This window comes from Balaenoptera ricei, chromosome 3, assembly GCF_028023285.1.
Source record: "Balaenoptera ricei isolate mBalRic1 chromosome 3, mBalRic1.hap2, whole genome shotgun sequence".
NCBI lineage: Eukaryota > Metazoa > Chordata > Mammalia > Artiodactyla > Balaenopteridae > Balaenoptera > Balaenoptera ricei.
In genome coordinates this window covers 92536910-92549067 of record NC_082641.1, presented here as the reverse complement: position 1 = coordinate 92549067, position 12158 = coordinate 92536910, and the positions used below count along the sequence as shown (strand labels likewise).

At 38.2% G+C, this 12158-nt stretch overlaps 1 long non-coding RNA gene across 2 annotated transcripts in view; it reads left to right on the top strand.

Moving 5' to 3' along the window:
- The window catches only part of LOC132362431 (uncharacterized), a 95641-nt gene that overhangs the window by 73589 nt on the left and 9894 nt on the right, over positions 1-12158 (top strand). For both annotated transcript variants that reach the window (XR_009502373.1, XR_009502372.1), the window contains one exon: positions 7482-7532. This is a non-coding gene — a long non-coding RNA (uncharacterized LOC132362431). The remainder of the gene's footprint in view (positions 1-7481; positions 7533-12158) is intronic.

Here is a 12158-nt window from a genome sequence, read left to right as displayed (position 1 = left end):
TGCGATCTAAAGCCCACGAGCCACAACTACAGAGCCCACGTGCCACAACTACTAAAGCTCATGCGCCTAGAGCCCGTGCTCCACAACAAGAGAAGCCACCACAATGAGAAGCCCGCACACCGCAGCAAAGAGTAGCCCCAACTCGCCACAACTAGAGAAAGCCCGCTCACAGCAACGAAGACCCAATGCAGCCAAAATAAATTAATTAATTGATTTTAAAAATAAAATAAAATAAAATATGGCATTTTGCTTTGATTCTACAAAAGGTAGAGTGGAGAAATCAACCATCTTTAAGGAACAGTTTTTGAAAATGAGGTCCTAGGACTGTCTGCATCAGAATGATCTGACTTTAACAATTTTATATTTCAGAGTTTCACCCCAGGTAGGGCCTGGGCACCCTGCTTTTTAGCAAACACCTAGGGGATTCTGATGCAGATGGCCCCATCATCTCTCATCTAACAAACACTACCCTGAGGAAACAGCAGAGGACTCCCTCAGAGGAACTGAGCTGAATTCTCCCCTTGGTGGAAGGACGGAATTGAGCATTTCCAATACTGAATTATTTTAGGCAGAACTAGTCATAAAAAGGACTTAAGGGCAGTTAGTAGCATTACTTTGACAGCTATCAACTTATTCATCTTTTCTCATTCTGGCATTTCTTCAATTTTTCTCCATGATGAAATGAACCCTTGTGGTCTAGCCATGGACCCTCAGTTATTCTCATTTACAGTTTTGTAACAGAGCAGAAAGCTATGCATCATCATAGGGGAATGAATCATTAGGGAATGATTCAGTTATCAAATGATTATCCTTTTATTAGTCACTAATAATGTAATGGTGTGACTAGAATTCTAGCTGGATTTTCCCTTCTGACCACTAGAATATTTTATTATAATTTAATTTTATTTTTTAGTGCTTTTTTTTTTTTAAACATCTTTATTGAAGTATAATTGCCTTACAATGGTGTGTTAGCTTCTGCTTTATAACAAAGTTAATCAGTTATACATATACAATATGTTCCCATATCTCTTCCCTCTTGCATGTCCCTCCCTCCCACCCTCCCCATCCCACCCCTCTAGGTGGTCACAAAGCACCGAGCTGATCTCCCTGTGCTATGCGGCTGCTTCCCACTAGCTATCTATTTTACATTTGGTAGTGTATATATGTCCATGACACTCTCTCACCCTGTCACATCTCACCCCACCCCCTCCCCATATCCTCAAGTCCATTCTCTAGTAGGTCTGTGTCTTTATTCCCGTCTTGCCACTAGGTTCTTCATGGCTTTTTTTTTTCCTTAGATTCCGTATATATGTGTTAGCATACTGTATTTGTTTTTCTCTTTCTGACTTACTTCACTCTGTATGACAGACTCTAACTCCATCCACCTCATTACAAATACCTCCATTTCATTTCTTTTTATGGCTGAGTAATATTCCATTGTATATATGTGCCACATCTTCTTTATCCATTCATCTGTCGATGGACATTTAGGTTGCTTCCATGTCCTGGCTATTGTAAATAGAGCTGCAATGAACATTTTGGTACATGACTCTTTTTGAACTATGGTTTTCTCAGGGTATATGCCCAGTAGTGGGATTGCTGGATCGTATGGTAGTTCTATTTGTAGTTTTTTAAGGAACCTCCATACTGTTCTCCATAGTGGCTGTATCAATTTACATTCCCACCAACAGTGCAAGAGAGTTCCCTTTCCTCCACACCCTCTCCAGCATTTATTGTTTCTAGATTTTTTGATGATGGCCATTCTGACCGGTGTGAGATGATATCTCATTGTAGTTTTGATTTGCATTTCTCTAATGATTAATGATGTTGAGCATACTTTCATGTGTCTGTAGGCCATCTGTATATCTTCTTTGGAGAAATGTCTATTTAGGTCTTCTGCCCATTTTTGGATTGGGTTGTTCGTTTTTTTGTTATTGAGCTGCATGAGCTGCTTGTAAATCTTGGAGATTAATCCTTTGTCTGTTGCTTCATTTGCAAATATTTTCTCCCATTCTGATGGTTGTCTTTTGGTCTTGTTTATGGTTTCCTTTGCTGTGCAAAAGCTTTTAAGTTTCATTAGGTCCCATTTGTTTATTTGTGTTCTTATTTCCATTTCTCTGGGAGCTGGGTCAAAAAGAATCTTGCTGTGATGTATGTCATAGAGTGTTCTGCCTATGTTTTCCTCTAAGAGTTTGATAGTGTCTGGTCTTACACTTAGGTCTTTAATCCATTTTGAGTTTATTTTTGTGCATGGTGTCAGGGAGTGTTCTAATTTCATACTTTTATATGTATCTGTCCCATTTTCCCAGCACCACTTATTGAAGAGGCTGTCTTTTCTCCACTGTATATGCTTGCCTCCTTTATCAAAGATAAGGTGACCATATGTGCGTGGGTTTATCTCTGGGCTTTCTATCCTGTTCCATTGATCAATATTTCTGTTTTTGTGCCAGTACCAAACTGTCTTGATTACTGTAGCTTTGTAATATAGTCTGAAGTCAGGGAGCCTGATTCCCCCAGCTCCATTTTTCGTTCTCAAGATTGCTTTGGCTATTCGGGGTCTTTTGTGTTTCCATACAAATTGTGAAATTTTTTGTTCTAGTTCTGTCAAAAATGCCAGTGGTAGTTTGATAGGGATTGCATTGAATCTGTAGATTGCTTTGGGTAGTAGAGTCATTTTCACAATGTTGATTCTTCCAATCCAGGAACATGGTATATCTTTCCATCTATTTGTATCTTCTTTAATTTCTTTCATCAGTGTCTTATAATTTTCTGCATACAGGTCTTTTGTCTCCTTAGGTAGGTTTATTCCTAGATATTTTATTCTTTTTGTTGCAATGGTAAACGGGAGTGTTTTCTTAATTTCACTTTCAGATTTTTCGTCATTAGTGTATAGAAATGCAAGAGATTTCTGTGCATTAATTTTGTATCCTGCTACTTTACCAAATTCATTGATTAGCTCTAGGAGTTTTCTGGTAGCATCTTTAGGATTCTCTATGTATAGTATCATGTCATCTGCAAACAGTGACAGCTTTACTTCTTCTTTTCCGATTTGGATTCCTTTTATTTCTTTTTCTTCTCTGATTGCTGTGGCTAACACTTCCAAAACTATGTTGAATAATAGTTGTGAGAGTGGGCAACTTTGTCTTGTTCCTGATCTTAGTGGAAATGGTTTCAGTTTTTCACCATTGAGGACAATGTTGGCTGTGGGTTTGTCATATATGGCCTTTATTATGTTGAGGAAAGTTCCCTCTATGCCTACTTTCTGCAGGGCTTTTATCATAAATGGGTGTTGAATTTTGTCGAAAGCTTTCTCTGCATCTATTGAGATGATCATATGGTTTTTCTCCTTCAATTTGTTAATATGGTGTATCACATTGATTGATTTACGTATATTGAAGAATCCTTGCATTCCTGGGATAAACCCCACTTGATCATGGTGTATGATCCTTTTAATGTGCTGTTGGATTCTGTTTGCTAGTATTTTGTTGAGGATTTTTGCATCTATGTTCATCAGTGATATTGGCCTGTAGTTTTCTTTCTTTGTGTCATCTTTGTCTGGTTTTGGTATCAGGGTGATGGTGGCCTCGTAGAATGAGTTTGGGAGTGTTCCTCCCTCTGCAATATTTTGGAAGAGTTTGAGAAGGATAGGTGTTAGCTCTTCTCTAAATGTTTGATAGAATTCACCTGTGAAGCCATCTGGTCCTGGGCTTTTGTTTGTTGGAAGGTTTTTAATCACAGTTTCAATTTCAGTGCTTGTGATTGGTCTGTTCATATTTTCTATTTCTTCCTGGTTCAGTCTTGGCAGTTTGTGCATTTCTAAGAATCTGTCCATTTCTTCCAGGTTGTCCATTTTATTGGCGTAGAGTTGCTTGTAGTAATCTCTCATGATCTTTTGTTTTCTGCAGTGTCAGTGGTTACTTCTCCTTTTTCATTTCTAATTCTATTGATTTGAGTCTTCTCCCTTTTTCTCTTGATGAGTCTGGCTAATGGTTTATCAATTTTGTTTATCTTCTCAAAGAACCAACTTTTAGTTTTATTGATCTTTGCTATTGTTTCCTTCATTTCTTTTTCATTTATTTCTGACCTGATCTTTATGATTTCTTTCCTTCTGCTAGCTTTGGGGTTTTTTTGTTCTTCTTTCTCTAATTGCTTTAGGTGCAAGGTTAGGTTGTTTATTCGAGATGTTTCCTGTTTCTTGAGGTAGGCTTGTATTGCTATAAACTTCCCTCTTAGTAGTGCTTTTTTTTAGTGCTTTCCTTTTTTAAAAATAATTAATCAATTAATTAAATTTTTTTTTTGGCTGCATTGTGTCTTCATTGCTGCACACAGGCTTTCTCTAGCTGTGGCAAGCAGGGGCTACTCTTCGTTGCGGTGCGTGGGCTTCTCATTGCAGTGGCTTCTCTTGTTGCGGAGCACAGGCTGTAGGCACACAGGCTTCAGTAGTTGTGGCACGCAGGCTCAGTAGTTGTGGCTCATGGGCTCTAGATTGCAGGCTCAGTAGTTGTGGCACACGGGTTAGTTGCTCCGTGGCATGTGGGATCTTGCCAGACTAGGGCTCGAACCTGTGTCCCTGCGTTGGCAGGCGGATTCTTAACCACTGCACCACCAGGGAAGGCCCTAGAATATTTTAAATAGAAAGCATACAATAAGAGGTATAGGAAAAATATAGGAGGTATAGGAACATTTTCTTTGAATGATTTGAAACCATTTCTTACGAAACTTGTATAAAGTAGGTAGAGTTCCTATTTAATGCTTTTCTTATTGCTTGGGAATTCCTCAATCTCCTCATCAATTCTTTTGATGAGAACACATAGCTGTTGTACTCCTCTGCTTGCCATCACCCAAGTGCCCCTCCTCTTCACTAAGGGGTCTCCAACTAAAACTTTCTCTTCCTTTCTCTACACCAGAATTTGTTCTACTGTCAAACTGTGCCTATTCACTTATTAATAACAATGCAGAAATTATAAATTAAATATTATCAAACAAATCCAGCAATACATCAAAAGAATAACTCACCAAGTCCAAGTGGGTTTCATTCCAGAGATGCAAGGGTAAGTCCATTTTAGGAACTCTATTAGCTTAATTCATTTTAATAGATCTTGTAAGAAAAGTCATCTAATATTACCTACACTGATGCTGGAAAAGCTCTTGAAAAAAATGTACATCTATTCTTCATAAAAACTCTCAATCCCTAACATGACTGAGTAGATCTGTCTTAACCTGAAAGCCTTCATCATACTTAATGGGAAACCACCAGGATTATTTCCACCAGAGTCAGAAACAAACAAAGGATATTTATTTACTCACACTTCTCTTAAGAGGTGCTGTAGGAAATGGTAAATCTTGTGGACTTTGGTATTCAACTACCACTACCAAGGTTCAAATCCCAACCTTGCCACCTAGAACCTGTGTGACTGTGGGCAATTTACTTAATATTTCTCTGCTGAGTTTCCCTTTCTGTAAATGGGGATAATGATAATACTTAAAATCTTAAGGCTGCTTGCTATGAGGTATTAACAGCTTGATAGTAACAAAGTAATTGATAGGTGCATATAAGTGTTTGGTAAATATTAGCTACCATTGCAATTATTTAACGTTATTTCTGAGGCAGTAGACAAACCAAACAGAAAGAAGAAGGGATTTAGAGGTGTTAAAAGAAGAAATAAAATTATCTACATTTTAGTTACTATAATTGTAAAACTTGAAAATCCAAGAAAGAGTACTGAAAAACTACAACAAATAGTAAGAAAATTCTTTAAATAGCAGGGTATAAAATTCACATACAGAAATCAACAGAGCTCATGTGTTTGAAGAAAAAAATGAATGAAAAGAAAAGCAAAGCATGTTCCTGCATAGGAAGACTCAACATCATAAAGATGTTAATCCTCTTTAAATTAAGTTATAAGTTTGACACTGTCATTAATAAATACAAGGAATTTTTAAAAAACTGGATACGTTGATTCTAAATTTCATAAGCAGAACAATCATGTGAGAAGTTACAGGGAATTTCTGGAAAATAAGAGTGTAAGTGGTAATTTATTTCACCAGATGTTAAACATTATATAGTCTCAATAATTTTTAGCACACACATAGACAGATTGACTGAATAGAATCTGAGCTCAGAAATGAACCTGAACTCATACAAGAATTTAGCATACAACAAAATTGGCATCTAGAATCAGTTGGGAAAAAAGGAACTATTCCCCACTTGCAAAAAAAATAGTGATGGAGTAACAGCCATATGGAAAAAATAGAGGCAGTTCCTGTCAAGAACGGTGATGAGTCTGAGATTTTACCCTGCTTGTAAGCTAACAAGTTCGCCTACTAGGTTTTCATAGGTGCTGTCAGAAGACATGAGACTCCTAGGCCAGAGACAAAAGATTTTCTTAGTCACGGACCAGCAAGAAGCATGAGCTTCACGATTGCGTTAGTTCATCTTGCTCCCTAGGTAATACAGAGTTTGGTCCAGATAGAAGCTGCATACACAGTGGGTTTGTGTCATGGTTGAGGAACTCTGAGCTTAGGAAATTCTCTATCTTATAAGGGGACTGCTAGCAAATCTGATCCAGAGGGAAACATTACCTTTATCACGCTGGACAAACAAATCTGCCTTTCGACGTGGAGGAAAACACTATTTCCATCTCCCAAGGCTGATTATTATACAAACATCCTTGAAAAGATAGTTCAGAACAAAAGCTGTCATAAGATGTACAGAAACATGAGAGATCCATGGAGAATCAACTTCCCACAGACCCTTACCTTTCCCTTATACCAAGATAAATTCCAAATGGATCAAAGAATTAAACGTTTACCAAAAAGTAAGCAATATAAGAATGATAAAAAGAGAGAAAATCCTCAGAATGGTAAAGGCCTTTCTAAACTATAACACAAAAACATCAAACATAATTTTAAAGTACATGCTAAAATCAAATAAAAGAAAGAAACTTGGAAAAAGAATTTGCAAATCATATTATAAACACATAGCTAATTAACTTAGTATAGCTGTTACAAATAAGATGCTGAATGAAAAACCAAAGACCAATAGAAAAAGGGACAAAAGAGATAAATGGTTCACCAGAAAAGAAAATATAAATGGCTCCTAAACATATGAAAAAAATTTCAGTTAAAATACACTGACAATATTTTTCACCTATTAGATTGGCAAAAAAAAAAAAAAAAGAAATTTGATATACACTGTGTTGGTGCTGTGCAATACAATAAGTTGTATATGCTGAACAAGCCCATCTATTGGATTTGCTACAATATTACTGTTTACAATTTTGAGCCACAAGAAGGTGTTTTAGCTATTTCTAAAAATTAAATTAAAAAATTAAAAACTTACCAGTTCTAGTTTATAATGGCTTTATTCATAATTACAAAAATAAAAACAACCCAAACATCCCTGTATTAGTCTGCTGAGACTGCTGTAACAAAATCCCACACACTGGGTAGCTTAAACAACAGAAATTATTTTCTTGCAGTTCTTGAAGATGGAAAGTCCAAGATCCAGGTGCCAGCTGATTCAGTTTCTGGTAAGGACTCTCTTCTTGGCTTGCAGATGGCTGCCTTCTCTCTGTGTGCTCACATGGCCTTTCCTCAGTGTGTGTGCTCAGAGAGGGAACTCTTGTGTCTCTTCTTCTTCTTATAAGGGCACCAACCCTATTGGGTTAGAGCCCCACCCTTTTGACCTCACTTAATCTTAATTAAGGTTATAATCAATTTAACCCAAAGGCCCTATCTCCAAATACAATTATATTGTGGGTTAGGGATTCAACATATGAATTTTGTGGGGGACACAATTCAGTCCACAGCAGTCCCTTAACTGGGCAATGAATAAATAAAATCTGGTACCTCCATACAGTGAGATACTATTCAGCAATACAAGTGGACAAATTATTGAAACAGAAAGTAGCATGGATGAATCTCGAATTATGCTAAGTGATAAAGCCAGATTTAAAAGGCTATATATTATATGTGCCCATTTATATGACATTCTGGAAAAGGCAAACCTATCAGATCAGAAAACAGATCAGTGGTTGCTAAGGAATGGAGAATGGTTTGACACAAAAGGATATAGAGGAATTTTTTTGCTGTGATGGAAGTGTTCCATATCACCTCGTTTGTGGTGCTGGTTACGTGACTGTGTTTATTTGTCAACACTAACAGAACTGGACAGTAAAAGGGCTAAAATTTACTGAATCTAAATTATATTTTGTTTTAAAAATGAAAAAAGCTATTCTGTATCCTATACCCTATTAGTTTGTCATCAGACTGTAAGGCTATAATGTCTAATACTGATAATAGTTCTTTCCTACCAAGGATTTCTTATTTTTGTTTTTTGAATTTAACAGAGCCTTTCAGAGAGAGATAATGACTTAAAAAAAAAAACAAACAGAATCTCAGTGAAAGTTTAGGGAAAGATTTTTTTTCCTGTGGGTTAGGATGTCCTTTGTGTAACCCCACAAACAGAAAGTCACTAAGTGAGCCTCTAAGCCCACGAACTAATATTTTTGCTATCAAGGTTAAAGTAGAAATCTGTGGAAACAGCCCTGAGCTTTCTTTCTGGGGGCCAGTTTTTTAAAGAATGGACAAAGGCATCAAAGGCATTCAGAGAACATGAACCCAACCTGCTGTGTCCTGTAGCAACACCTGCTCAGAGGAGGAGAGTTGGGTTCTGTTTCACAATTGATGTCCTCTACCATGTGTCCCCACCTCTCTCCATTTTCCTGCCATCTGCCCAGTGTCCACACAGCGACCAAATATCATTTCTACCATGCTTTACCATCAACAAAAGAAAAATAAACTGGTGAGCAAAGTGCTTCCTTATAGCAACATCAGAATGTTTTTAAACACCACCAAGCAGGAAATAACAGATGAAAGTCACAATCTCTAAAGGAACTTCTCTTAGAGAAAAACAGTAGCACAGTATTGATAGGCTATCAGTTAGAGGATGTGGCAACTATGCAGGCAAATTCCCTAGAGAGTGTTTCCATTTATTTGATATGCAGTGAAATTTGTTTAAAATATTTTACCATCAGACTAGAAATCATCAGACTGAAAAGGTCACCTGTCCAGGATGAAAACAAAAACTACTTTCCTCTAAAATAAAATCTCCCACTCTGCTCCTTACCCTTAGATTCCTTTCATCACTTCCCCAATAGTCAGCTTTACACCCTGTGGAAAGATGGGTGTGAGTCTGTAATGCAAAATATTTCCAAGCTGGAGGATCAGTGTGAAAAGTAGATGGGAGTGGGACTGGGGATGTGTAAATGGGTACAGTTCTTGGAGGAGCGCTGGACCCCTGTTCTATAGGACCTGAGCCTCCAGTCCTTACTGTGGTTCTGAGGTCTGTGTTCCTTGGGGCCGGCCTGCACGGGAAGAAAGTGCAGCCACTGTGGAGAATAGCTCTGCAAGATAGCCGGCGGTCAGGTAGCTGCGCATGCTCACTGCTGCTCTGTTGCTGCAGCTGCAGAAGCAGATCTGCACTGCCTTTGTCAGGTCTGGGCTGCCCGATGAAACCCACGGAAATATCTACTCCTCCCCACCCCTCTCAGCCAGTCACTCATCCCTATTTTTAGGATTCCTTAGCAACTGAGTGGCCTGTTATTCCGTAACTAATATTTTGCATTCCTGAGTCCATTACTACAGTTATCACCCCCTCCTTCCTCCTAAATGTATGCCATATTGTCCCTGCAAGTTCTCCCCGTGAATGTATGTCTTCTTGTTCCTGCAAGTTCTCCAAGGACAGGAAAAGCACATTCATCAGGATCTGCTCTGTGCCTCATAACTCCTGGATTCACGAAATTCTTCCTCCGTCAACCCTAAATTCCTTCTAACGAAGTTGAACCCTATTCCTCGCTCTCCATCTTCACCAGAGATGAGGAATAGCCAATCAACATTCTCTTTGTAATAAACTTTCATTTTGCTTAATCAGAAACAAGAAAAGCATGATATTTTAAAAAATCAATTATCTGCTTTTGAAGAAGTCAAAGGGCAAGAGAGCTGCATCTGGCCCACTATGCCCCACTACGGGAGGAGGTCAGGGAAGAATTCCTTCTTTAAGTCACCAGACCTAAGGAATACTGCCATTTTGGTTGTAAATCAAAGAAGCATTTGTGCTACTGTTGCAAGATGTTATAACACAATGGAGTGGGGGGAAATCTCTGCCTTTTTAAACTTAGGATCATTTATAATCATTCAGTCTTGGCAGGTCTAGTCCTCACCCATCACTCCCTCTTACTAACAGCTTGTTCCTATTCTTAGCTTGGTGGGAATGTTTGACTATGTGATGTATTTTGGGAAAATAAGCTAGAGTCATTGAATGTACAAAGGAAGAAGCTCATTTTGTAGATATTTAAATTAAGATAATGCTAACCTTAAAAAAAAAAGCTAGTCTATCTTCACAATAAAATCCAATTTTAAATGTATCATATTTATTATGAACATTTCTTTCTAATGAAAAAGAGGTTCTATTTGTCTTTTACCATGAGAACTTGACAATAGCCTGTTCTATAGTGAGCTTCAACAAATACCAATGTACTTTCAAGTTGGACAGTGTGGGTTCTAGGCTCACTGATAGGGATTTTGTACTTCTGCTTTTCTGGGGCAGCTGGTATGCTCCACTGAAGAATTTTTGCTCAGTGGAGGCTGAAGCAGGACATTCTTTGGGGCAGGCCCTTCATTTTCTTGCCAACTCTTTGAAGCTTTGCCCAGTGCAAAGCTCACATCACTCTAGTACATAGTGGAATGACAAGATGGAATTTGCATTAGCATGAGCTCTGTGAGCCCAGGAATTGTAAACTCTTTGGATATAGATTAGAATAATACCTTCACTAACTAATACCAACACTAACTTCAGCCTGGTAAACTAAGATAGAAAATTTAAGAAAGATGTTGTGGTATTCTTGGTATATTAGCGCCACTGATTGCCTCAAAGAGCCCCCTTTTACCCAAAATATTACACGCTTCCCAACAGCCCAATGGAGGAAGTCACCATTATGACTCTTACCCCTGAGATTAAGGTATGTGTAGATTTCATACTTCACTCTACAATTTTGCCATCAGAGTCTGTCTTTTAGACATTGTCATCTGCTCTTAGTAAATGCTGTGGATAAATGTATTCTAACAACTTCATCCACATTAATATATACATTTTCCTAAAAACATTATTTTAATTCTCACGTATACTTACTAAATGATGTGAATAACTTTCATTGTTATCTAAGATAAGCCAAAAAGACTACTTTTGCATCAGCCAGCTGTATGTTTGAACAGAATTATTTAGGCAATTTGCCTCAATTTTCAGAATCACTTTGATCCAGCTGACACTCTGGTAATTTTAGTCAAATGCTGCTTGGGATGACCCCGCCCAAATGGTTCCCTGGGGACCTTAAGGACCCAGAAGTCTTTGGTCCCCTAAGTCTAAAAGCTTTCAGCCAAGGAGCTAGAGGCAGAAGTGGAGACTAAACCAATCCATGCTACCGCCCTCACTGCCACCCTGCCCTCTGCAAGCTTTTCAGTCCAGGACAAGAGTCCATCTGAGATCTGGCTTGTTTCCTTTGTTTCAGAAAGCACTGAGAAAGGGAAGCTCCGTGCTCTGTAGGGCTGCCTTTTCTAAATTCCTAGCATCAGGATTTGATGGTTCTAAGTACAGCAATGGAACCCTCTCCCCCTCTTCTCCTCCCCTGCAACTTTCTGTTTCCTCCAGCAGGAACAAATGGTGGGCATCATGTTTCTCCAACCTCAGCCAGAAACTAATTAAATTCTGGTACCCAAAGGGGCCCTTTTGTTATTTTACTAAAGGCAAGTCCAGCATCCTCTGTGTTTAATACCTGAAAAGCCAGTTTGTAATAACAATTTATGGGTAATACACCTAGAAACAATACATCCAAGTAGTTCCTTATGGCGAGATTTTGCCAAAATGTTCTACTTCATTCTTATGTAACTCCTATGAGCTAATTTGTGAGATAAGATTTTGGCCCTAAGCACATTTCTTAGAAGTAAATAAGGAATTTAGGTAAATATCATGCAAGTTACTTTGAGCTACTACACCTGTACTCCCTCCGCTATCAGTTTTAATAACTTTTTAAAATACCATGTTTTGAAGGGAGCTTTGTTTTTCTCAGCTCTGTCTCCCATCTGCTACATTTAATAACAAA